This window comes from Delphinapterus leucas, chromosome 3 (genome assembly GCF_059928025.1).
Source record: "Delphinapterus leucas isolate spDelLeu-1000000601 "Yukka" chromosome 3, BTC_Dleu_Yukka2, whole genome shotgun sequence".
Taxonomy (NCBI): domain Eukaryota; kingdom Metazoa; phylum Chordata; class Mammalia; order Artiodactyla; family Monodontidae; genus Delphinapterus; species Delphinapterus leucas.
Genome location: NC_143131.1, coordinates 155,971,543 through 155,998,999, shown reverse-complemented (window position 1 = coordinate 155,998,999; position 27,457 = coordinate 155,971,543). Strand labels below are relative to the sequence as shown.

At 39.5% G+C, this 27,457-nt stretch overlaps 1 long non-coding RNA gene across 2 annotated transcripts; it reads right to left on the bottom strand.

Annotated features, from left to right (window-relative positions):
* Nucleotides 1-13,182: 13,182 nt before the first annotated feature.
* LOC149749840 (uncharacterized) lies at nt 13,183-24,934 on the bottom strand. 2 transcript variants are annotated; one of them, XR_016392537.1, is made up of 3 exons: nt 23,354-24,934; nt 18,767-18,848; nt 13,183-16,930 (listed from the first exon to the last, which is right to left on the bottom strand). It is a non-coding gene; the product is annotated as an uncharacterized LOC149749840 (long non-coding RNA). The 2 variants fall into 2 exon arrangements; XR_016392538.1 differs by having other exon boundaries at nt 13,183-16,806; nt 23,354-23,811.
* Nucleotides 24,935-27,457: the final 2,523 nt, after the last annotated feature.

Below are 27,457 nucleotides of genomic sequence, written 5' to 3'. Positions count from 1 at the left end.
ATGGATTCAGTATATAGTTGTTTAATAGAAAACAATTAACTAACCACTGCAGAATACTAGTGTGTCTCAAGTGTGTTCAGTGGGTCATAAATCCTATGAGACAGTCCATGAAGGAAAAGATTTCAAATAAATTTGGGATCTGTTGTCCACTACATCTCCTTATCAGAGACTCATAATTCACAAGACTGGTAAAAAGCTCTGTAGCAAAGAAACTGTTGACTTAGTTTGACCCAGTATTTCTCTTACAAGAGTATCAGTTCTGGAGGTCAAGGACATTTTCCACCTCTAATACAACAGCTCTACTGCCTAGTAGAGTGCCTGGCACTTAGTAGACACCTAATAAATATTTGAATAAGTTTCAACATACATTCCCCTTTTAAGCTATAGAAGAAAAACACAGTATATAGATTTTGATTTACTTGGGGAGAATAATAATATGAATAGATAAATTTACACAAATCATTTTAAAGTATATGTATTTGATAATACTTTTTTCCACAAATCTACACAATTGCACATTTAGTGGTGATAGTAAACGAACTACATTTGCTTCTGAAAACTTGCTAAGAAGGATGGCTACTAAAAACTACAACTTGAACCCAAAACAATTGATTTAGTTCATGGGTCCCCACTCCTTAGCAGTTTTAATATAGAAGAAAATAGACGCATATATTTCTTTTCTACCATAATATGACATCATATAAGGAATGCTATTTTATTAGCTAGAAATAAGATTTGCTTTTGTTATTTTAGTACATTTGATCACATAAGAATAATTCTAGATTTTGTCCTAGACTGCTTACTATGTGCTTTCACTATAGATTTTAATGTCAATAGAGAAAGGAGAAGGAAAAGTCAGAGGGAAATGAAACAGGTGTATGCAACACCCCTCTCTACTACCGACATTTCTCAGAATTCTGGGGGAAGTTGCATCTATAAGGGGAAAGTTTTTCACCATGGAACTCACGGTGGTTGAACTTCTCATGAAGAATTTTTTTTCACTACTGAAGAAAAATATGTTTGATTTTACCATAACTGAAAAGTTCTCCTGTTTCTACTTCTGAGGTTTGCCCTCAAGACTACTGTTTACCTAATGGAAGTGACTCCTATGCATGGAGGAAAAAGTGCACCATTTGAAGGAAAAGCTAAAGGAGTGATATTCAGGTAGCTCCTCATTCCACCAATGAAAACGTACACATAGATTTTCCACTTTACACCTCATTTTCCACCTTATTTTCATGATTTTGAAATGAATATGTAGGGTCTGATGAGTTTGTCAATAGTCTATAATTATTAGTGTTATTAAAATAGAATACAAATGATAAGCCATATGTAAAAATGCTGTGTGAATAAACTGCTATACCCCAAATAATACAAATGAGTGAATGGCAGTAAATGCTAAGAGGGATTAACAACATAAAGGATATTAAAAAAATGATGACCGTATTTCATATTTATGTGTCTTTTTCTCTCTCACTCTTTTTTTTTTTTTGCGGTACGCGGGCCTCTCACTGTTGTGGCCTCTCCCGTTGCGGAGCACAGGCTCCGGACGCGCAAGCTCAGCGGCCACGGCTCACGGGCCCAGCCGCTCCGCGGCATGTGGGATCTTCCCGGACTGGGGCACGAACCCGCGTCCCCTGCATCGGCAGGCAGAACACTCAACCACTGCGCCACCAGGGAAGCCCTTCTCTCTCACTCTTACTCAACTCCTAAATAACTAAGAGAATATGCTCACAAATGGTAAGCATGTTTTGGATGTTCGATGTGTGTTTGTGGGAAAGAACAAAAAAAATACTGCCTCAATTAGGTCAAATATACAAGAGATGAATGAGATTAGAGATGGGATTGGGATTTGTGTTAGTTACTCAATAGCTAACCAATCACAGACATGAGAGTGTAGTGCAATATGCAAATATACTTTTAAACAACTTCTCTTAAGTTATCTACTGTCTGTAAAGACAATCACACTCAACTGCTCTGCACTTAAACCCCAGAGCTTCTGAGTTAGAATCTCTTAGAAATAGGTACACGTTTCATTGCTTTGGCAACATTTACATGGCTCTGCATCAGGCAATACAACTGCTAAGATCACACTCTGGGAATTCAGGAAAGGCTAGTGTCCAGTTCTGGTCGTTCTACCACCCAACTGTGATCTAGGGTAAATTCCTGATAAAAAAAAAAAAAAGAAAAAAGAAAAACTCTGAAGATGCTGAAACAGTATTTCCTACTTCACAGGGTCGTCATGGGGATAAAAGGTCATTAGGATAAAGTGCCTCTCACCCAGGAAACACTGATAAATGCTACTGCTGCTACCATCATCATCATCGTGACCGATCAAGAACATACGGCCACATGGAAATTCAACATTCCCTGGGCCATTCACAACTTTCCTTTAAAGGACTCATATTCTATGTGGGGTCTTAACACCTTCAAATAACAGAAAATACAAGTCTTTACACCTTTTTTTCTGTAGCTAATTTTGGCATCTTTCACCTCTGTCCACTTAAGTGTTGGTTTAGCATATTCTTGTCACACAAAGAAGCTACTTCCCAAAGAGAGGAACAATATGTCAAGTGACAAAGACACTGAGTGAAGTCTTTCACATCCTAGATTGTCCACGGTACAGCTCAGCTGGTCTCTGGGTTGGAAGGCCTGGGTCTACTTTGCTCGTCTGTTACAGGGGAAGGGACACGGTCCTTAGCATGTGGTCTGTGAAACAGAGGCAGCTGCGGGTAGAATTATAACACAAGCAGAACTGGCTTCAATTCTTCCTTCTTAGGTCTTTTTCTTCTTGTTCAGCTGTTCAAGGAACTTGCCTGCCCTCTGTCCCCGCCAGGACGATGTTACATCTGCCTGGATAAGTAGGTCACCATTGTATATCAGGAAAGGTCTTATTTGTAATCATCAGGAACCAGATACGGCTAATTTGAGCAGAAAAGGAAACTTCTGGAAGTTTATGGTTAGGTCTCAGTAACTAGAAGCAGACTAAACAACCGAAAGCCAAGCCTATGCTATTGCAATTATAGGATCAGGCCAAAGTGATGTTATAAGTCCTAGCTGGCCTTGCTACCAAGCAGGAACAGGAAACAGGAGGTTGACCCAGCACTGCTGGCCTTGCTTCTTTACATCATTTATTTGTAATTCAAAATCCAAGAGAAGGGTGCAGTTGGCCAACCCGAGGTCGCCCGACTGTTTTCCATCTGTAAGGGAGACTGAGCATGTGAGTAAACAGTGTATCTGACATGTTCAGCTTGTATAACGAGAGGAAGGCTCTGTTTCTCACCAAGACCCACAAAGTGGAAAATTCCCCAAAGAGAAAGGAATTTCACATCAGATGCTTGGAAAGTTAAAAACAACAACAACAAACAAATGCAGATGTGGAATTAAAGACATGGAGTCATTAAGAACCTATATGTGGAGTGATTCAGACCTGAGTTCACATCTGGAGCAAGCTACTCAATCTTGCTGAGCTTCAATTTTCTTTAAAGGAAACAATGTGGAAGATGATATCCACATGTAACTTGTGGTGCACATGAAGGAGGATAGTACAGTATATGATGACTGGCACATCCTATGCATTTTCTAAAACTACTAGTAGTACTATTATTATTGTTACTTATTATACAATTTATTGTAGAAATTAACAGGGAGAGTATTAATAAATGTTAATACAGTGCTAAGTGTCACATTTATGATCTCAACTAATTATCTGTTTATTCAACAAACATTCCACATATCAGAAAATAACCTGTGTATATATATATATATATATATATATATATTTTTTTTTTTTTTTTTTACAGAAGAAAAGAAACCCTGAGGCTTAGAAAGTGTAAACAATGTACCAAAAGTCACCCATTTAAGAGGTAATGGAATATTATTCAGCCTTAAAAAAATGAAGGAGATCCTTTCATTTGTGACAATATAGATGAAACAGGAGTGCATTATGCTGATGAAATAAGCCAGACAGGATAAATACGAATGATATCATTTATATATGGAATCTAAAAAGAAAAAAAGCCACACTCATAGAAACAGAGTAGGAAAATTGGTTGCCAGGGGCTGGGGTGTGGGTGGGGAAAAGAGGGGAAGACTGGTAAAAGGGTACAAACTTTCAGCTGCAGTATTGTATAACTAACATTTTCGGAGAGAATAGAACTTAAGTGTTCTCACAAAAAAAAGAAAAAAAGCAAAAAGGTGTCATGAGCTGTTAGATGTATTAATTAACGTGATGGGAAGGATCCTTTTACAACGCATATGTATATCAAATCATCATGATATACTCTTTGACTACCTTACAATTTTGTCAATTATACCTCAATAAAACAGAAAAAAAAAGAGGTAATAAATATGAGACTCCAATCCAGGATTATCCAGCTCAAAAAACTACACTCTTAACCATTACAATATAGTATCCATCCATATGTTGTAACTGTAAAATGCTTAACACAAAGGAAACGTTAAATAAATGGTATTTATTCTAACTCTAATGCTTACTAGGTATTAGTTATGTGGTATGCTTTACTTCTAACTACAAGGGTATAAGGTGCAAATTCTTGCTACAGAACATAAAAGCCCCTGTGGTACCCTGTAGGATAAACACAGTACCTGTAAATCTCTCATCTCTCAACCCAGAGTCTCCTCAAGTTGGAGGTCTTTACCCCCTTTATAATGTGGGAATAATGCCTTTCCCACATTTGCACTGGGCATGAAAATCCATACTTCCAGGTGTATACTGAACATCTGCTTAGCTCCTCGTCACCTTGGAATCACCAGACCAAAGATCATTTATTCCATTAAGATAAATGATGTAGGGATAGAAGTACAGAATATACAGAGAGTGTTGGAGGAATCCAAACAACAAGTCCTCCACTCTCAAAACAAATTTTACAGTTCCAAAAGTAAAGAGCAATGTTTGGAAATAAAACTAAAAATGAAACTAACATCTACAATTAGCCAAGTATTTATTATGGGCCAGGCTACTTACTAGGCACTTGATAAACATTACAGCTCATCTTCCTGCAGCCCTTCAAAGCATATAATATTGTTTCTATTTCATAGAGAAGAAAACTGTATCTCTAAGCAGGTTAGTGATTAGCCCAAGACCACAGGGCTAGGCTGTAAGAAAAGAAGGCCAAGTTTCAGTGGTCAAAATGGTGATGGATGTTAGAACTAGAAGATTATGGCTAATCAAATAAAAATATTCAGAACGGTCCTAATGTATTATTAGGATTTCTTTAGAATAACTTGGGTGCCTTAGTGAATACAGTAGTGGTAGGCACTACAGTCTCTTTAATTTGCTAATCATACAAATCTACTTTAATATTCTTGGTGACAAGGAGCTAACTATTGATAAGACAGCTTCTTCAGTTTTGGGGCTACTCCAGGGTGAAATGCCGAACGTCTTACTGCCTGCAATGTCACCTAGTTCTACCAGGGGGAATAAAGCAGAACAAGTAGCCACTGTTCTTGACAAATGGATACAGTTTCAGTTTTTCAAACTATGAGTGTCAGATTCATTCATTGTATCAGATAGATCTGTCAAATGGCTTTGCCCATTTACTAATGGATGGCACACTGCAGACACACGTTGGGTCAAAGGACTCAATGTCACCTCATTGATACTGTCATCAATATAATTTGTATTGGCATTTTGTCTCACCCTGACTTTTAGGACTATGTGAGGAGATCCAAGTCTCCAGACCATGGACTGATCACCTCTGCTTGACACAGTATTCTCTGCTCATTTCCAGAGGGGACCAAGGATGAGCTCTTGTACTTCTGAGTCTATTCACCCTACCTGGCAACACATACTAGCTGGGCTGATTGGATCAAGCAGGAGCCCCACAGTTTAAATTTCCAGCTGCATTGGAGGAAACAGAGGCTATGCCCCAATCCCATAACCCCTCACTTCTTACCGCTAGCCTATCCTAGGCTGTTCTTGCTGATAGGAGTACTTCATGCTAAAAATTAATTTTGCTTACCTGATGGCAGTCACACAACCTCAAATGCCATTTTTATAAATAAGGCAACCACCAATGGAGTGTGATTTAGGGTTTTTTCTTCTGTAGACCCTGCCTACCCTATAAAATCTCCCATTACTGCATCATGGAGACTATAATCCCTTTCCGAGGGAATAGATTCTTTCCAACCATAAGATGAAATAAGAACTTACATTTCCATACTGCCCAAAAGGAAATACATTGATTACAAAATGCAGGAGAGTGACTGATTTTCCACATTTGTTGTGTTCATTAAAGGGTTTTTGAATAGACTTGACAGTATTAAAGAAGTTCAACACACACAAAATAAAAATTAATAAATGAAGAGAAAAAAATTGCATTTACAACAAACAAAATAAACACATTGATATATAAAAGGTTGTTATACATCGATGAAAAATGGATGTCATAAAGTCACAAACTAAAAAGTATTAACAGCCAATTAAGATAGGAAAATATGTTCAACCTTGCTATTATTAATCAAAGAAATACAAATAAAATAATTCAGGTGTCATATTTTACTGACTAGAATGACAAAGTTTTAAAAAACGTGATAATACTGGTATTGATATTGATAATACTGGTACTGATGAGTGTGTGTAAGAAACCACACTGGATGTTAAATTCCTGGTAGAAATAAAAAGCACGGTAACCTTTCTGGAAGACAATACGTCAGTATGTACCAGAACTGACAACCAGCCATTCAAGTTCTAGAAGTCCATTCTAAGGAAATAAACAAATGCTCAAAGACATATGAACAAGGATGCTTGTCTCATTGTTTAGCAAAGCAAAACAGGAATAATCTAAATGCTGAACAGTAGGGACTGGTTAAATAAATAATAGAATGCTGTTCAACCATTAAAAATGATGCTGCAGATTTTTATTAGGTGATGAGTAATCATACTTATATTACTAAATAAAAATGTTATAGAACTGTTTTGTAGTTGGATATAATAATTAAAGGTATTTTATACTTGCATTGTATTTATATGCACCCCGTCACAAAAAAGTTTCAAAAGATACCCTCAAAAATGTTACAGAGATGATTTATCAGAAATGGGATTTTGAGTTATTTTTCCTTTTTTCTTTAAATCCTTTCAATTTTGGAGTTTCTGCAATGAGCCTGTACTAGTTTTACAATTAAAAATATTTAAATTTACAATAAAAGGATCTAAATTCCTCCAGTTTTCCATTTATTTTCCACCCTGGCTCAGGGCATTTGTGTAAAAAAAAAAAAATCAGCTTATTTTCTCTTTTGTATCAATCTAAATTTACTTTTCATAAGTTAACTATTTTAGTCTGGCAAAAGTTTCACACAGGAAAATTGTTAAGGTCTGAGTATTCTATTACCTTTAAAAGCACTGGAAACTTTGAAATTATTTCTTTCAGAATTTTCATATAATACTGAAAGGTGGGGGGGAGGTAGCAAAATGAAGGGAAATAGATAGTAGTAGTCAACTTCAATTAAGAAAAAGCAACAAGAGGCAGTTTGTACTCTTTTGATACGGCAGAAGCCCCCTGTGTCAACTCATGCTAAAAAATGTATATATACACACACATATATATGTTTGTGTGTATTATATGTATATGTGACACACACACATAATTAATCCACAGTCTTAGGCTAATCACTCATTGTGGCAGGAACAACGAGCTGTTGACTACACTTTAATTAGCTCCTCCAGCCTGTAGAGGCATCACTAGGACCAAGATAGGAACAACATTCTCCATCTCCGCTTGCATCTGGGTATGGTTCTATCCCAAAGAATGTGACCAGAGGTGACCTGAAGAGTTTATGTCTGAAGGATAACGAGTTGATAATTGTAGCTTGCAGCTTCCTCTCTCCTTTCCTTTTTAGGACAAACGTAGAGCCACTTGATGAAGGTGGTGGGTCCCTGAATAACTGAGCAGAAAACTGACCCTCAGACCACCAAAGTCCATACTACACTCCTGAGTGAGTGAGAAATGAACTGTCCATGTGTTGCTCCACTGAGGTTTAAGGTTTATTATTTAGTGTTTAACTAACGCATTTTTTCTTTAAACCTCAGTTGCCTTCTCTGTAAAATAAAGTCTTTGAAAAGGATCCACTGTAAGTTTTTTCCATTGCTTATGTTTTTATCTTAGTTTTTAATTCTCAGAAACACTGCGCACATTTTACCTTTTAAGTTAGTAAGTCTACTTTTTTTCCCACAAAGATGGGTTCTTCAAGTTATGGAGAAGTCATAGCAGACTGTTGCTTCAGTTTAAGATACGCATTCACATATGAGATGAGAAGGGTGAGGACCCAGAGAAACGCCTTTGACAGAGGGGAGTGAGAGCATACTGAAGAACGTTTAGTAATAAAGAATTCAGATGGGAGAAACGGATGGGTTACATCTAACAGATTTGCTCAAAGGAATTCTGGAAAGGCAAATATGTGAAAATGTATAGCAAAGACGTGAAATGCCTTTTGGTCCCTAAATGGATTTCATTTCAAAGACGTGCATATTGCAAATACATGTACCATAACACTTCTCTGTCCACTTCTGGAATTTTCTAAAGCCTGACAGAACATCTGCAGAGAGAGGATGTCATTCCAAGATAATCGACTGCAAGTTACTAAATTAAGATAAAAATGTCCTTAACCTTGAACAGTTTTTAAAGAGATTTTAGAAGAAAGGAGCCCTCCAGGGGGTTGTATAACTATATAATTGTACCCTTTCTAAAAGGCTATTTACAGATACATAATGTTTCCCCTCCATTCTTTAAAGTAAAATATAGGATAAAAAAAAATAGTTTGGGGATAATATTTGTTTGGGACAGCAGGCACTGCTAATCAGTACCACTCTCTCCTTATTCCTTACTATCAGAGCCCTGGTTTAGGAGACCCCATTATCCTTAAGGCTAAGGTGGCCAGTTTAAAATCCGAGCTGATGAGATCTAAGTGCAAGTCTGCTGACCATCTGTGGTAAAAAATTTGCTCTCTGAGTTAGACACTGCCTTTTTTTTCTTACTTAATTTCTTTTTTTTTTCCTTTTCTTTCTTCCTGCCCAAATTGTTGGAACACTATTGGAGATTCTGGGGTCACTTTGAAGCTATGTGGACGTGCTAGAGATGTGGAAGCTGGAAGAGCGAAGCAACCCAGTCCCCTGGTGATGCCCTTCAGCAGCTGGACTAACGCTAGAGGGACTATCTCCAAACTTCCTGCTACCCGTGGAAAGTAAGGTAAATCACTCATTCACTTTCTGTTACCTACTAACTGATCCAGAACTCTAACCTCAGGGTTCTAGAACCCTTCTCAGTATCCCATAGTCATACTCATGTTCCGGACTCCTGATCATCAGACTTGCTTATAGCAGATGTATGGGGAGGGCGGGCTCTTCTGGAAGCCCTCATACTTCCTCCCCGACCCCCACCACACACAAATAATGATCTTTATGTCCACTCATCCTTCTATCTACACTCAGAGGCCAGGGCCCCCAGGAAGGCTTCACTGACAACCCTTTACTCCTCTCTACATGCAGAAAGGGTAGAGGTGTGGGCTCTGGAATCAGACTTCCTAGACTTGAATTCTTAATCTGTTACTTACCAGTTTAGGACGTGGGCAAAGTAGTTACTTTCTCTGGACACCCCTGTAAAAGAGGAACACTAAGTAGCACCTATGTACCTTACTGAAAGGATTAAATGAGCAAATGCAGGTAAAGTTCTTATAATTTTTTCTTGGGTCAATCAATTCTAGCTGCTATTGCTACCTTTGACTAATTTAGGGCAGTCCCTTTGCCCTCCTTTGGTTCTCTGGGCCCGTCTCATTCACAACACACACAACCGCATACTGCATTCACAACACACACAACTGCATACTGCAGAGTTTTGAAAGGTGGTTCTCAAAATGTGGTCCCTGGGCCAGCAATATCAGCCACACCTGGGAACTGGTTAGAACTCTGGCACTGGAGCCCTGCAATCTGTGTTTTAACAATATTCTCAGGCAAATCTGATGCACACTAAAGGTTGACGACAACTGAGAACATCTGTCTCAGACTCTCCTGGAGGCATTCACCAAAAATACAGATACAGGACTTACACCTGACCAGCTGGAGAAGGGGTCTAGTAATTGCTCTGGTTATCATGCTTGTCATGATTTTTCAGCACATAAATGTTTGAGAATCACTGCCATTTTGAATGTGTGTTTCACTTGTCTGTTTTTCCAGTGGACTTTACTTCCTTGCAAGGAAGGTTTGTGAAGATCTGTTGTTGTTGTTTGCATTATTAGTTTTAGTATGCTAATTCTAGAATCTCTGGCGCATAGTGCAATCTCAGGCAGGAAGTAGTGGCTCATTAAAACAGGTATCCCAAAAGTCTTAGTAGAACTTCAAGATTAATTCCTTCGGGAAGAGGTAAAATTGTCATTAGATGCAGATGATATGATACTATATATAGAAAACCCTAAAGGCTCTACATGAAAACTACTACAACTGATAAACGAATTCAGCAAGGTAGCAGAATACAAGATTAACATACAGAAATTGGTTCCATTTCTTTATACCAACAATGAAATATCGGAAAGGGAATGTAAAAAAACAATGCCTTTTAAAATCACAACCCCAAAAATAAAATACTTAGGAATAAACCTCACCAAGAAGGCAAAAGACTTATACACTGAGAACTGTAAGACATTAATAAAGGAAAGTGAAGATGATTCAAACAAATGGAAAGACATCTCATGTTCTTGGGTTGGAGGAATTAATATTGTTAAAATGCCCATACTACCCAAAGCAATCTACAGATTTAATGCGATCCCTATCAAATTACCCATGACATTTTTCACACAATTAGAACAAATAATCCTAAAATTCATACAGAACCATAAAAGACCCAGAAATGCCAAAGCAATCCTGAAGAAAAAGAACAAGGTTGGAGGCATAGCCACCCCAGACTCAGACAGTACTCCAAAGTCACAGTAATCAAAACAGCGTGGTATTGGCACAAAAACAGACATATGGATCAATGGAACAGAATACAGAGCCCAGAAATAAACCCACACACCTCAGTTAATCTTTGACAATTAATCTTTGACAAAGGAGGCAAGAATATATAATGGGAAAGAGACAGTCTCTTCCGCAAGTGCTGTTGGTAAAGTTGGACAGCCTTATATAAACCAGTGAAGTTAGAACACATCCTTTCACCATGCACGAAAATAAACTCAAAATGTCTTAAAGACTTAAACATAAGACCTGACACCATAAAACTTCTAGAAGAGAACACAGGCAAAATATTCTCTGACATAAATCATACCAATATTTTCTTAGGTCAGTCTCCCAAGACAATAGAAATCAAAATGAAAATAAACAAAGGGGACCGAATCAAACTTACAAGCTTTTGCACAGCAAAGGAAACCATAAACAAAATGAAAAGACAACCTACAGAATGGGAGAAAATATTTGCAAATGATGCGGCCAGCAAGGGCTTAATTTCCAAAATATACAAACAGCTCATACAACTTGATGACAATAAAAGCAAACAACCCAATCAAAAAAATAGGCAGAAGACTTAAAGAGACATTTCTCCAAAGAAGAAATACAGATGGCCAATAGGCACATGAAAAGATGCTCAACACTGCCAATTCTTAAAGAAATGCAAATCAAAACTACCATGAGGTACCACCTCACACCAGTCAGAATGGCCATCATTAAAAAGTCTACAAATAACATATGCTGGAGAGGGTGTGGAGAAAAGGGAACCCTCCTACAACACTGTTGGTGGGAATGTAAGTTGGTGCAGCCACTGTGGAAAACAGTATGGAGGTTCCTCAGAAAACTAAAAATAGACCCACCATATGATCCAGCAATCCCACTCCTGGGCATATATCCAGACCAAACTATAATTCAAAAAGACACATTCACCCTGATCTTCACAGCAGCAATATTCACAACAGCCAAGACATGGAAACAACCTAAATGTCCATCAACAGATGAATGGATAAAGACGATGTGGTACATATATACAATGAAATACTACTCAGCCATAAAAAAAAGAATGAAATAATGCCATTTGCAGCAGCAACATGGATGCAACTAGAGATTATCATACTAAGCAAAGTAAGTCAGAAAGAGAAAGACAAATACCATGATACCACTTATATGTGGAATCTAAAATATGACACAAATGAACCTATCTATGAAACAGAAACAGAATCAGAGACATAGAGAATAGACTGGTGGCTGTCAAGGGGGAAGCAGGTGGGAGAGGGATGAACTGGGAGTTTGGGATTAGCAGATGCAAACTGGTATATATAGATTGGCTAAACAACAAGGTCCTACTATATAGCACAGGGAACTATATTCAATATCCTGTGATAAACCATAATGGAAAAGAATATGAAAAAGAATGTATATACATATGTATAACAGAGTCACTTTGCTGGACAGCAGTAATTAACACAACGCTGTAAACCAAGTATACTTCAATAAAAAATAAGTTAATTAAATTTTTAAAAAGATTAATTCCTTCAGAAGAACAAGTACTACACATTCACAAAAAAAGCACCCTTTGAAAGTTTAAATTTTTGAATTTCTTTGCCACTTCCTTAGTTTTGATCATCTTGGACAATATATTTTTAATATTGACTTTTAAAAAGAATTGTGTTTCAGTGTTTGCTATCCTTAGAGAGACAGAAACAGATAAGTACAACTAAATACTTATTTTTCAAAAGTCTCAAAAGTATAAGGGAAATGAAAGTAATTTATCTTCAAATGATTTTGGGGTATGTTTCTAATTTCATACTTCTGATGGGATTCAAGATTAAAACTGTATTAAGACATTTGAGACATGCCGCATTGGTATTAAATGAATGTAATTTTGTGTAAAGTGGTAGAAATATTTTCTTCAGCAAACATACCTGCAGATATAAAATCACAACCATAAATCTACAAAAAAGCAAGCTATTGAATGAAATCTGATTGGTTATTTCCCTGCAGTATGGATCTGCTAATAATTTAATTTACTACTTGCTAACACAAGCCAAAATTTAAATATACATATATATATATGTGTGTATATATACATCTCTTCAATTTTAAATCATTCATATATATGAACAAGTATACATACACATATATAACAATTGTTCATATATATATATATATAAACAATTTAAATTAAAGAAAGTACATCTGGTGGCCTAGTTCCCTCCCCCCCCCCCCCCCCCCCCCCCGATTTCTAAAGAACACCATATTCTATTCTAGGCAGTGGAATGTCAATCCACCTTAAGGGTTGTTCAATGAGCATATCTGAGAAACCACTGGTTTAGCCAATGATGTACTTATTCAGGGAGGTCCTAGTGCCACTGTCAAGAGCTTATCCACAGGACAGATAAGAAGGTACTTGTTTGGTTTGTGAAAAGAAGGAGTAGTGAGGAATGGCAGGTAGCTGCAGGCTGATGACACGTGATGTCCATATATATGTAGAACCAACACGCCCATAATTGCACCCATTTTCCATACCCAAATCCAAAGCCTTTATATCATTAATCCCAGGCAAAAATGGTAAGATTCATGTGTGTTACTATCCCACGGCTTCAAGATGCCTATAAACTCATATGAGTATGTCTTAGTTTTATCAGTGGAGGACAAACCAGGCTTCTATCACCAAGCCCCATTCCATAACAGGCAAACCAGTCCAACACTTCTCTGAGTGCTGCAGGAGAGTCTATGGAAGGGGCGCTCACTCCACTGTGATGCCTAAAATGCCTTTGCACAGAGCAAACATTCAAACCATGCTGAGTGAATGAATGAGTGAACTGGTGTCATAAAACAGGCTTATTTCAGGGAAATTCCATTCAACAGGCTGGCATTCCTTCCTACCCATCTTAACTGTTAAGCTTGCCATCAGACAAAAAATTAATTATAAAACGTTAGAGCTGAGGAAATTTTAGAAACTATCTACTCTCCAGAGGTATACAACTTTAATTTAGTGGTAAAAATCACTAGGAGTGATTTAGGAGTCTATCAGACCTGAGTCCAAATTCCACATCTACCATATTTTTGTGAGCAAATAACCACTTCTGAGGCTCTGTTCCATGTATGCATTATGGGATATCATAATAATACATACATTAATTGTATGACTATCAGGGGATGAAATGACACAATCCATTTGCCATGGTCGGCTAAGTAACTGGCACCAAGTAAGCACTCAAGACATTAGCCAATATTAACAGCGGAGAGATGATAACAAAACTCTGGGACTGATGCCCACCTTAGGGGCCCCAGTGGTCATAATGACTTTCTTCCATTCAGCCTGCTCTCTTCTCACTAAGACTAAGGAAGAGAAGATGAACAAATTAGGAATAACAATTTGAAAATGGTTTTATACTCCCTGAATGAATGGAATTATAATAAAATGATTCATGAGTTCTGCAGAAATATGATGAGACTTTAGATCTTTATGTTAGTTCTCTGCAAAACCAATTTATGGCCCTAAGATGTACCTTCCCACCCAGCCCCATCCTTACCAGGATCAAATATCATTGTAAATGGAAAAGTCAACAACACATAATCAACAAGCTAAGTTACAAGCCAGTGAAGTCTCGGAGGTTTGATAGAGAAAATTCAGATTTATCATTATATGTAAAAATAAGATGATATGAAGAACTCAATCTAAAAAATATTACCTGGAGATCTATAATTCTACAATAGTGCTATAAAAAGTAAAGAGCTAGAAATCTATTTAGATGGTTTTCCTTATAAGAAAGCACTTTCTGTATAACTTTTAATGTACTATTGATGAGAACAATTCAACAAAATTCAAATAAATACCTGCAGATGTCCTACAAGAAGAAAAGAACAGAGTTAGATGTGACAGGGGATAACTGGACTTCAGGATGAGTAAGACCCTATACTTGACCTCAATAAATTAACATGAAATACAGTGGATGAGTCATGTACAGAATGTCAGAATTCCAAAAGGCCAAGCTAAGTACCAAAAGGAACATGTGGGGACTCTTAAGAAGGAAATAAAATATTGGTTAGTTGATTACGAAAAGGCAGAAGGGAGTAGGTTCCCTTTGGCTGCTCTTTGAAGAGATCACTTCCTTTCCCCTCTAGTCCTGAGGCTAGGGTGGCATGGGCAATAGAGGAATGTGGGGACTGAGAATCATTTCTACTCTCACCAGAGTGGCTGGAAGCAGATTTTCTTACCAGGATGTAGTAGTATGCTAATATTTAAGGGTTCTTGAGGTCAGAGAGAAGGGTTTGAACACTCCGGCTCCATCTCTTGCTGTGGGTCAACTTTCTTACCTTTCCAACACCTCAGCGTCTTTATCTGAAAATTGGGGATGACGATAATGTCTCCCACCTGAGTGTGAGAACTACATGATATAGTGCATACGCAGGGCTAAATCTGGTGCCTGGCAAACAGAAAGTGCTCAGTACGGCAGGCGAGTGTAGTGACAATAAAGGCAAAGATGACGGGGGTAGTGCCGGTGTTGCTTCTGCCCCCAGAACAGGCTCTGACTGGGAGAGAGTTAAAGCACCTTTGGGTTCATGGGGGTTTATATATAAGCAACGGTTGATCAATGGGAGCTGGTTGTCCAAATGATTATGTGCAATCTAAGAAAAAAATGGGCCTCGGATCTGCTCAGCTACTTAATATTAGCAGCGGTAGTAGTCAAAGAAGCTAAATTTTATTACGTGTTTATATGCCAAACAACGTGCTGAACGTTTTAAAAGGATTTACTCACTTACTACAACGAGGCTATACGCTAGGTCCTGATAATGTTATTCGTCTCTTTCAGATGTTGACTGAGCCTCAGAGGGGTTACAAAAGCACCTAAGATCCCGTTGTCAGTACATGACGGAAATGAGTTCAAATCCAGCCTGTCTGACTTGTTCTTAATCACTAAGGTATGAAATTAAGCATGTTGCCCTTTGCCTGATTCTCCTTCTGAGGCCTGAATATTTCACTTAGCTCTCTGTGTGCAGAAGAGAGAAAATTCTCTCTCCTTCACCCAACTTGGCATCAATATCCAGCTCCCCTTCTCAAAATGGGTTGCTTCAACGAGCAGCAATGAATGCCGGGTCGTGGACCAGTCACCTTGATGACTAAGAGTCAGACACTAGGGAAAGAAAATGCTCTGTGACAAACCTACCCCTGTACAGAAACAAGACAGAAATGGGGGGACAGGGCAGAAGATAATGGAATAAGGCATAGGAAAAATAGCACCTGGCATCGTGATAGTAATAATAATAATAGTAGTAGTAGTGGTAATAGTAATAATAATAGACTTTACTATGCTCTAGGCATTGTATTAAGTGCTTGGTGTAAGTGACTTCATTTTAACATTGAAAACAAGTCTATGAGGATGAAATATTATTAACATCGTTTTATAGGCAGGAGTATTGAGGTTCAGGTAATCAGGTAAATTGCCCAAGCTCATATGGTTAGCAAGTGGAAAGCAGAGATTTGAACCAGCACCTACACTCCTAACCATTATGCTATAACCATTATGCTGAAGACATAAGAATTCCAATGGTCTTTCCCCATAACCCACTCCTGCACTCCAGACCTCAACAGTCCAAGATCAAGAGAGAGCAAGCTTGGAGTTGCCACTCTTCAGTGAGTGTCAATCATTTCAAAACACTGTGTTTGCTAACATGATGTAGTTCCTGTGATAATCTTCTCAACCAGGTATCAAGAAACAGGAAGCAAAGATTCAAGTAACAGTATGCTCGTACTTACGAGGAAGGTGGGACAGCATAGTTGACACTGGGCTTAACTGTTCTGGAAAACGTGGTCCCAGTAGGCATACACGCTGGTACATTTTCCCCACCTACCAAATACAAAAGAAGTATTTCATTTCCATGTTGCTCTTCCAAGTTCCACCTCATTCGTGCCTGTCATTCATCCTCTGGCCTCTTCCTGTCTCCATTTCTGTACAGAAAGGTGCTGAGTCTCTGCTCTCGGATACGAAAGGGTGTGTTAAGGAGAGGGAGCCATGGTACCTCAGTCTTTTGTTTTTCTTCTTAATTCTATTATGCCAACTCCACTGAACTTAATTAGAGTGAATACAGAATTACACAATTATCCTCTGTTCTATTCTTCAGATGTTATATTTTGATAAAATTTACGACATGCTGCTCTCCCCTTGAACACCAGATGAACACTAGAAATGGATGTGTGTTGACATAAAATCTGTTATAATTACAACTAAAGTATAGCTTACATAATGATAGTGTTAACATAAAATTATAGATGTGTAGAGACAACGTGGTCATGCATTTTTTAGTATAAGTACATGCTTAGACCAATATCTGTTAGCGGAATGAAGATGGAAGAGAATTTTGGTTAAGCCACAAAGGCTGTTTAAGGACTTGCAGATAGCTAAGGGGAACTCAAAGACCAGTAAGATAGTATTTCCCCTGCCATGTTTTCAATTGCAAAGTGAAGGGAAGATGTGAAAGTAAGTACCCCTATGGAAATGACAAGACAAGTACCTTTTTTTCCTTGAATACCGGGGTAAATGCTTAAATTCTAATGTATATCAGTGATGCAAATTTTCAACTGAGTTTGATAAATCATAAAATAATAATTATACATATATGTATATAAAACTGCATGGAACTAGACAGTTCAGAATTACTTCTAATTAAAGAGGTACCCTATGACAACTAACTTAAACCTTACAAAATATGGTTCCAAGTACCCTATCAGAGTGAAAAGTAGGAGACTGAAAGGTTTATTGTAAATGTTTGTAGTCATGGTGTCTTACCTAAAACTACTCTGTCACAAATACTATTAAAATAATTGTGACATTTTATTCACTTTTACTGCAAACAACAAAACAAACTATAGGTATTTTTTCATTTCAGGTAATTATTTTAGCTAACAGTTACTAAATGTTTTGAGAAAGCAGAGTGCTAACTGCATGACTTCATTTTATCTTTAAAATAGCGCTTCCATGTCATTATTCTTAATATCTCCATTGTATTAAAGTGTATCTCTAGTTCAGACCTTTCTTCAGAACTGCAGACTTGTGTATCCAACTGTGTACGCAGCATCTCTGCTTGGACGTCACGAAAACATCTCAAATCTTACACCTCCAAAACTGGTCTTTAATCCACCAAACACGCTCTACCCCAAACTTTTTCCATCTTAGGTGACAGTAACCACACCTTTCCAGTTCCCCAGGCCCTAAATCTCGAATTCACCCTTGACCCCCTCTTCCTTTCCATTCTTGCATTCAATCTACCACAAAGTGCTGTCACAACCTTCCCAATGTGCCACTTCTGAGAACTACCAGCCGCTAGCAGCCTGGTGCAGGCCACCAACATAGACCTCGAGGATCCTGTCGTCGCCTCCCGAGATTCTCCCTGACTCCACTCTCTCCCCACATCCTCAAGACCACAGATAGAGTTATGCTTTTCAAACAAGAGACAGTTCATGCCACACCTCGGCTAAAATCCTGCCCCTGGCTGCCTACATTTAGAGTAAAAGACACAATGCATGTGATGGCCTCCCAGGACTTACCCAATCCATCCCATCACATATCCGACCTCCAGCCCTCCTGCTGTCTCTTCCTCCCCACTGACTAAGTCAGCCAGGGTGGCCTCCTTGATATTCCTCCAAGCTGCCCGGCATATTTCTGCCTTAGAGTTTTGGGACTGGTTATTCTTGCTCCCAGGGAGTGGTCTCCCCATCATACATTCTGACAACTCCCTCACTTCAAGTCTTTGCTCAAATGTCAACTTATAAAATCCACCCTGACTACCCTATCTAAAATCAGAACCTACCTGTACACTCCTCCAGCACTCCCAACCCAAGCCTCTTCAGTGAGCTTCACATCCTTTTCCTTATCCCGTAGTGCCCATCAACCTGTGACAAAGCATAGAATTTATTTATAACATCCGTTTCCACACGAGAGTGTAAGGAGGGAGAAAGCATGCAAGAAGGAGCACGCAGGCAAAGGCTCTTGTCTAATCTATTCATTGATACGTCCAAGCATAGAGAACAGGAAGATGCTTGATAAATAGTCCTGAAAAAGATACAGATGAGGAAACCAGTAGTAAAGCTCAGAAAGTTTAAGAAACTTCCTCAAGGTTCCAGAGCTAGAAGAGGGTCACAGTAGAATTCACACTTGGGGATGTCTAACTTCAAATCTCTTAGCCTCTCTGCTATCTTTTTTTTCTTCTTTGCGGTACGCGGGCCTCTCACTGTTGCAGCTTCTCCCGTTGAGGAGCACAGGCTCCGGACGCGCAGGCTCAGCAGCCATGGCTCACAGGCCCAGCTGCTCCGCAGCATGTGGGATCTTCCCGGATCGGGTCACGAACTCTCAACCACTGCGCCACCAGGGAAGCCCCTCTCTGCTATCTTAAGTCCATGAAATTCAGGATTTGTTTTAATCAGTGCCATGGAAATTCTCACTCCACTGAATAGGATCACTAAAGTGTTCTCTGTCTAGATTTATATATATATTTTCCATTTAAACAAAGGAAACAGAAGAGGGGAATTCATCATGGGTTACTGCGGTAATTTTACAGCAATTTTAGCAATAATGACATTTAAGTAATAGTGATATTTAATGATAGCATAATAATAATAAAACAATAGCTCTTAAATGTATTGAAGATGAACTGCATGCTAAACTCGGTGCTAAAATATTTCCATGTATATTTTGTGCAAAATCCTTATGAATATTCTATCGGATGAGCTTTATGTGTAACTCCACCAGGCATACTTCTCTTATTCCGCTTTCAAAGATAAGGAAATTGATGAGAAGTGTGGCAACCGTTTGATCAAGATGAGACTGGTAATAAGTTGTGAGTATGAATTTAAATTCAGGTCTAACTCCAGAATTTGATTCTCAATCCATACATGAAAATTCTGATAACTCTTTTGATAAGGGTATGTTCTCTCCTGGAAAACATCCCCCATTATGTCTGCCTGTGCTCATACCTTCAGAACACAGTCAAGTTTGAAACATGATAAAAATGTTTAAATAGTGTGCTTTAATAAATGGAAATATCTTCATCTAAACAATAACACAAAAAGGCAGGCTGAGCCCTTTGAAGTGGCTTCGTTGCTATCTTCCATCCAGAACAAGAGAAGGAATCAACAGCTGCAGAGTAAAGAAAGCATGAAACCCAGAGATGGAGGATTCTGTAAATGACCAATTACAAGACTATTAAGCCACACTTTCATAGCAAGAGGCAAAATATTCCGTTAAACTGAAAATTCTTCGACCCCTCACTCCAAGGCCCACACAAACATTAATGGTGCATTTATTAGGATGTATTTCCTGTGCTCTATCAACTTGACTTTCAGCAACTGTATTAATACAGTCCTTTCGCTTTGCACATATATCTGAATGACGGATTCCATTACTGGAGTTTTGTAGAAAGAGTGGAGTGAATGAAGTAAAGTTTGGGAAGAGCCATCATAATCCATAATGATGGGCACTGAATCAGGACAAGAAGAAACCTCTCTTCTCATTTATTTGAATGAAAATTCTACTATATATTTATTGCCTCTGTACAGGGCCATCTGTTGAATAATGGAAAACAAGCATCTTTCATTTGGAGGTAGGATTTGTGTGCTCAAGTTTCGATGGGCCTGCAGAATTAATCTTGTTTTAGAAATGAAATAAAATGTAATTTCTTACTGTAAGTAGATGTGCTTAAGCAACTGGCAACTTTGATGTCTTTAAATCACTGCAGTTTCAGGGTAGGCAAATCTATAATTATTTCAAGCACTTCTTTATTGGTGCAACAATTGAGCAGTGTACATAGTGGTCAACAACCTGGGCATTGTCAGAGGACTCTAAGTTTGAATCTAGACTTTGCCACTCACCAGCTATGTGACTTTCAGCTATGAGAATCACTTTCTTCAGCGTTACAGTGTGGATTATTATATGCCCTTTGCAGAACTACTGTAAGAACTAAATGTATATGGGCACAGTGGCTCATAGTAAGGGCTCAAATTAGTACTGTGGTCACTACTAGTAGTATTGAAAAGAAATTACAACTTCTATTCTCATAAAGTGGGATATGTGTCCCTTTATCATTGTAATTTCATATCATTTTACTTTTGACCTTATAATTTAATAGCTTGATCCAGGAAACATTTAGCAGTAAATATAATTGAAAGAAGGTCACTTGTCAAACATGAAATACTGTAGTATCAAGTGTGCTGGCACAATACTCTGCTCAGATAATTAACCTGTAAAAATATGTTATTGTCTTCTTTTTAATTGAGCACATTGAACATATATATTTCCTGTGCCAATTGGCGAAAGGTCCATTAATTAATCAGTCTAACTATATGTTGCATAAATGTCTTCTAAACATAATCGTATATGTATTTTATTTGTTGGGAAAATGTGTTTGAGATTGTTCTTTTCTGCCTATTTAAAGTAAAAGAGGGTGAGAAGTAGAGTTAGGCTTAATGTACTTTGTACTCCATTATGCCATGAAAATGCTTCTGTGCCCCGGAGACAACAACAAAAGATCTGCTTTAATGACAAGAATCAAGTATGTTCTAAAGCTTCCAGGTAGGAGGCGTATAGGTTGCAGTTTATATCAGAAGTCTTTGCTCTCTCTCTCAACTGCGTCTAGATGGGAAAGATGTGGTCACAAATGCTTCAAGGTGATATAGTAAATGTTGGAAAAGAGGGGGGTAGGAGGCAGAGTTTTGAATATCTCAAACCTGAGCTAGAAGGATTTTATTTAAAGAAAATAGCGGATATGATTTTTCACTTAAGGAATGCCAGTCAGCAAACCTGACACTAATGTAGGAAATTAGCTCTTTTAGCTATGATGCTTTCAAATGCACATGGCTGAAAACAAATTCAAAATAGTCCAAGGAAATTTCAAAACAAAAACCAAACAACAACAACAACCTCAACAAACAAGTACTAGAAATTCAGGGATGCAGCCATATTCAGATACAGCTGGATCTGGAAATTCCAGAGTATCAGCAGGGTTCCAGCTCTCTCTCCATCCCTCAGCCCTGCTTACCTCTGCAAGACTTTATTTTACAGAAAGTCTCTTCTGGTGCTGGATGGTCACTGGGAGTCCCAGAGTCATATCTCCCCAGCTTAGAAATTCCAGAGAGAAAAGACAATTCTTCCATTTTGCTCTGAGAGAAAAGTCCTGGGGAGGAGTCTGATAGACTTAGCCGAGGTCACATGCCTACCCATGAGCCAATCACCTGCTTTACTGGAGTTCAGTCCCTGGGCGACTCATCCCCCGGGCCCGTGAGGAGGCAGGATGGCATTATCTGGCAGTTCTCCAAGAAAAGCCTGCTGTTTTTGTAAGATGAAAGGGGAGAGGACATGGATAATGAAACCTGTATCTGCTTCTGTAAAATCCACAGAATCTTACTCCCTGCCCTGTGTCGATGACCATGCAGTAAGCTGACCCAGGAGGTCATTTTTCCCACAACAGTCTTTATATATATGACTAAGGAACACACTGGTAAAAGAATATGGGAGAAAGTCTGAGTATGACAAGTCAGCTAGACTGATATTAACTAAAAAAGCTGTGTAAAAATATCCTTAAAAAGTTGCCCCCAACTCACTCAAAGTCCAAAGTTGGAGCTGGAAATACAATGTCATGGAGTTTGGATAAGAACAGGTTTTCTCCAAGTTGAACTATGACACAGAGATTAGAGACTTCTAGAAACTACACTTTTTCAAAGAAAAAACATCACATGAGAAAAATGAGGCCTAGAAAAATTAAATGACTTAAGATAACATAGCTAATTAATGGCAGGACTGAGACTAGAGTATATACTTTGTGTAATTGGCTATGGTTTAGTTAGTTAGTTTGTTTGTTTTGTTAGCACTTCAAAACGAGACAAACTTAAAGAAAGGAAACACAACCAAAACTCAGTGGTTGGAAAAGAGATGAATGTGAACGCCCACTTGTTTCTTACGTATAAAGTTACCCCTCGCAGTGTTTTGGAGGAGAAAACGCTGGCTCTTCCCAACGTTGGTTACATACACAAAGATTCCAAAGACAAGACAAGTGCTTTGCAAACGAAGTAACTAGAACCAGCTCAGGCTTCCCCGCGCCGGGTCCTACGTTCCACGGTCAGAACCACCAACTGTATCCCCCCCGGGTAACAAGGTGATTCAGAAAAGCTGGCGTCTTCAGAGAAGGGAGAAAACTTAGCCGGGAAGAGAGGAGAAAACTTGCTCAGCTTCTTGCTGGGGTCTGAAACGATCCCAACAGAGTCCTTAAACCCCTCAGGTTTCCCCAATCAAGCACCCTCGCCTCCAACCTGGGCCACCCCAGATCTATCAGACGACAGAAGTATGCGGACGCACGAAGAGCTAACCACCCCACGAGAGGAACCTACGCGCGGCCGCACCCACTCACCCGCCGCTCCCCGGGAGACGGGAGACGAGTCCGGGGTCCAAGTCCTGGGCGTGGCACACTCGCCCCTCTCCGGGCCCAGCTCCAGCTCACCTCGGCGCAGCCCGCCTGGGCGCCGCCATCTTGACCACAAAGGGGGCCTCGCGCCGGAGGCCCCTGAGCGGGCGCCCTGAGCGGAGCCGGAGCTCCGGGGAGCCCCAGGTCGGCGCCCTACGTCCCCCGCGCGCTCGCGCAGCGTCCACGCGCGACGAGAATCCCTCACGCAGCCCCCGACCTAGGCTTCCGCGGACCCGGCGCCCCGCGCAGCCCGCACCGCGGCTCAGGCGGCGCCGAGGGCGGCCCGGGCGGAAGAGCGGGCGCGGGGCACGCGCTCGGTAACCTGGCAACGCGGAGCAACCCGGCGTCTCTGGCGAACCCCTGCCTTCCACCGCGAGGAAGCACGGACCCCCCCCCGCACCCGCTGCCCAGCCCTCGCCGCCCCTCGGTCGCTCCGCCCGCCGCTGCCCGCTGGCTATGGTCTTTTAAATCCATGATACAACGTCTATATGTAACAAATCTGTTAAACCCTAAATGTTTATGATATTCAAGTAATCCAGTATCTGAATTATTCTTGAAGATAAAACATCCAAAGACTTCTTAATTGTATGGGTATACATACATAAAATACACGTGGAGGTAACTTCAAATATAGTATGTGCCTGTCTCTATTCCTTCCCTCTCCGCTCTTTGAAAAAATGCCCCTTTAAAAATTGCCCACTCACCATCTGTTAGGTAAATTTGCTGAAACACAGTAAATGTGGAGACAGAAATTGTTATAGAGACTATTCCAAATGGCACTGACACCTGTATTTATGAAAGAGTTACTATTTTTATTATTATCCTAATTTTAGACAAGAAATTATTGTAATAGCTAACACTTATCTGGAACTTACTATGCCCCAGGTACTGCTTGAATGGTTTACACATGTTAATTTATTTAATCCTCATAATAAACTAAGGATTTATCTCATCCCCAACACATAAAGGGCAGGTATTATTATTCATCACCCCTATTTTTCAAGATGAAGAAATTGAGGTACAGTGTTCTTAAGAGACTTGCCAAGGACATAAAGCTAGGAAGCACAGAGCTCAATTTGAAGTCAGGAACTATCTTCAAGATCTATGTTTCAACCCCTCTGCCACCTAGCTCTTGGGTGCAGAAACAGAGCTCATACCCATGTCTAATCTCAGCAACAACACTTTTAACTATTGTACTCTGTTGTCTGTCTATGTATTAGACAGTAATCCCTATCAGCAGTGTTTCCAGAACTATTCCTCTTGGATGAATCACGTTCTGGGTATGTCCAGTGAACAACTGAACATAAAATGTTTAAATTATTGGAAAGTTCTCTCTGGGGAATGTCTTACGAGACCATCTACCATACTTAATTCCACTAATCGAATTAAATGGAATTTTAGACCATCTATCATTTTTTAATATTCACATCTCATTTAATATTCAAACAATATTCCTTAGGGTAATTACTCATATTCTTTGCATATCTTGATTCTTTGTGATGTGGGCCCATTTCTCATGATCGTATCTGCTTTGGAATTATTTAACGTAAGTTGATACTAGTATCTTCCCCATGCAAGTTATTTATCTTACAATGATTAAAAAAATTTTTTATCATTGTGTTGTGAATTCACAGCAATTTAAAAATTAGTTTTTATTTTATTTATTTTTGACTGTGTTGGGTCTTCGTTGCTGTGTGCAGGCTTTCTCTAGTTACGGCAAGCAGGGGCTACTCTCCATTGCAGTGTGCTGGCTTCTCACTGTGGTGGCTTCTTCCGTTGTGGAGCACGGGCTCTACGCGTGCAGGCTTCAGTAGTTGTGGCTCACGGGCTCTAGAGCACAGGCTCAGTAGTTGTGGCGCACGGGCTTAGTTGCTCCAGGGCATGTGGGATCTTCCTGGACCAGGGATGGAACCCGTGTCCCCTGCATTGGCAGGTGGATTCTTAACCACTGCACCACCAGGGAAGTCCCTATCCTATAATGATTTTGATTCTTCAGTTCCTCAACCCTCCACCCCATTAAAATAAAATCAGAAGTGGGATCAAGTCTCATTTCTGTGGGGAGAAGGTAGCAGGTAAGCTCTTGTAGACATTCATTCAGTCAATCAATCTCAGTTGAGGACTCCTGCTTCTAGCCATTATGGAGTAATTGGCCCCAGAATTTTCCTCTCAAAGCTAATCATTAGAAAATTAGAATAACTTAAACAACCCTTTTAAGACACTGGGCAGCTAAGAGCTCAGGACTGTGTTCCCCAAAGGAGGGGGAACAAATGAGGCAAGCCCTATGAATGTTCCTGCCTGGTGCCACTTTTCAGACCCAAGCTGAGCATGGTCAATGGGCTAATTTGAGAAAACAGAGATCAGAGTTCAGAGAGACTCAGGAAGCTGCAACTTGCAGGCAAGAGTACAAGATAGACAGGAGGTACACAGAGAAAGAGGGCTAGAAATATGTATGGTAGTCCCTTGAATTTTGGCTCAACACTAAACTGGGAAAACATAGGATGAGGATATGGGACCCTAGGAAAATAACAACTATTAGGGAACTGTAACAGAGCTCACGCAGCACTGGGAGACACTGAAGTGCTAACCCTCTGGAGGGGAGAAATCTTTCTGAAGACTCGGACAAATTAGTAGAGACCCAGAAAGACTTTAATAGCAGGGCTAAATACCCACTGGAAAAAGTCTTAAAAACCAACCTGGAAAGGTTCTAGCTGACCTGCAAGTAACCTAACATCTGCTAAAACAAGATTCAATGCTTTTTAAAGGAAGACAGTGAAATGAAGACACAACCACATTATTTTTACACTGTACAGAATCCAATAAAAATTATAAGGCATGTGAAAAGGCAGGAGGAAAAACTAGTCAATAAAAACAGATCTAGAAATGACAGATTTTAGAATCAGCACAAATACAAAAAAAAACAGTGTGACAGAATTCTAAAATAGCCCCCATAATTATATAGTGAATGGGATTTTGCAGGTGTAGTTGAGGTTATTAATCGGTTGGCTTTGAGAGAGATTCTCCAGGTGAGCCTAACCTAATCACGTAAGTCCTTAAAATAAGACTTTTCTTTGGCTGGTCACAAAAGAGTATGTCAGAGAGATCCTAAGTGTGAGAAGGATTCAACATGAAGGAGGTTCTCTATTGCTGAGAGGGAAGGAGCCATCTGGAAGGGTCTGAGAGTGGCCCTAGCAGCTGTCTGGCCCCTGGATAACGGCAAGAGAAGACAAGGATGTCGTCCCTACAGCTGTAAGTAACTGAATTCTACTGACAAGCTAAATAACCTTGGACACGGATTTTTCCCAGAGCTTCCAGATAACAGCTCAGCCTGGCTGACACTCTGACTTCAGTTCTGTAAAAGAGCCTCAGGAGAGATCCCAGCCAAGCCGCCCATACTAGAGTACCTAAAGATCTGTGAGATAAATGAGTATTGTTTTAAGTCACTAAATGTGTGGTAGTTGTGTCACAGCAATAGGAAATAAATATAAACAGCTAGTGTAAATATGTTCAAGAATTTGAGGGCAACATGAACCCAATGAGGAGAGAAGTGAAAAATATAAAAATAAATGGAATGTGTAGGGCTGAAAAATACATTGTTTGAAATTCACTGCATCTGTGTAACAGCAGTTGCACACTGCAGAAGACAAACTTGAACATTGTTCAAGATAGACCATATATTGTTCCATAAACAAGTTTCAGTACACTTAAAATTATTGAACTCATTCTGATAACAACGGTATTAACTTGAAAATCAATAACAAAATATCTAGAAAATCCCCTAATATTTGATATTTAAACACACTTAACTCACAATTTTTTTAAAAATCCAGGTAGGGGCTTCCCTGGCGGCGCGGTGGTTGAGAGTCCACCTGCCAATGCAGGGGACACGGGTTCGTGCCCCGGTCCAGGAAGATCCCACATGCCACGGAGTGGCTAGACCCATGAGCCATGGCCCCTGAGCCTGCGCGTCCGGAGCCTGTGCTCCGCAACGGGAGAGGCCACAACAGTGAGAGGCCCGTGTACCGCAAAAAAAAAAAAAAAAAAAAAAAAAAA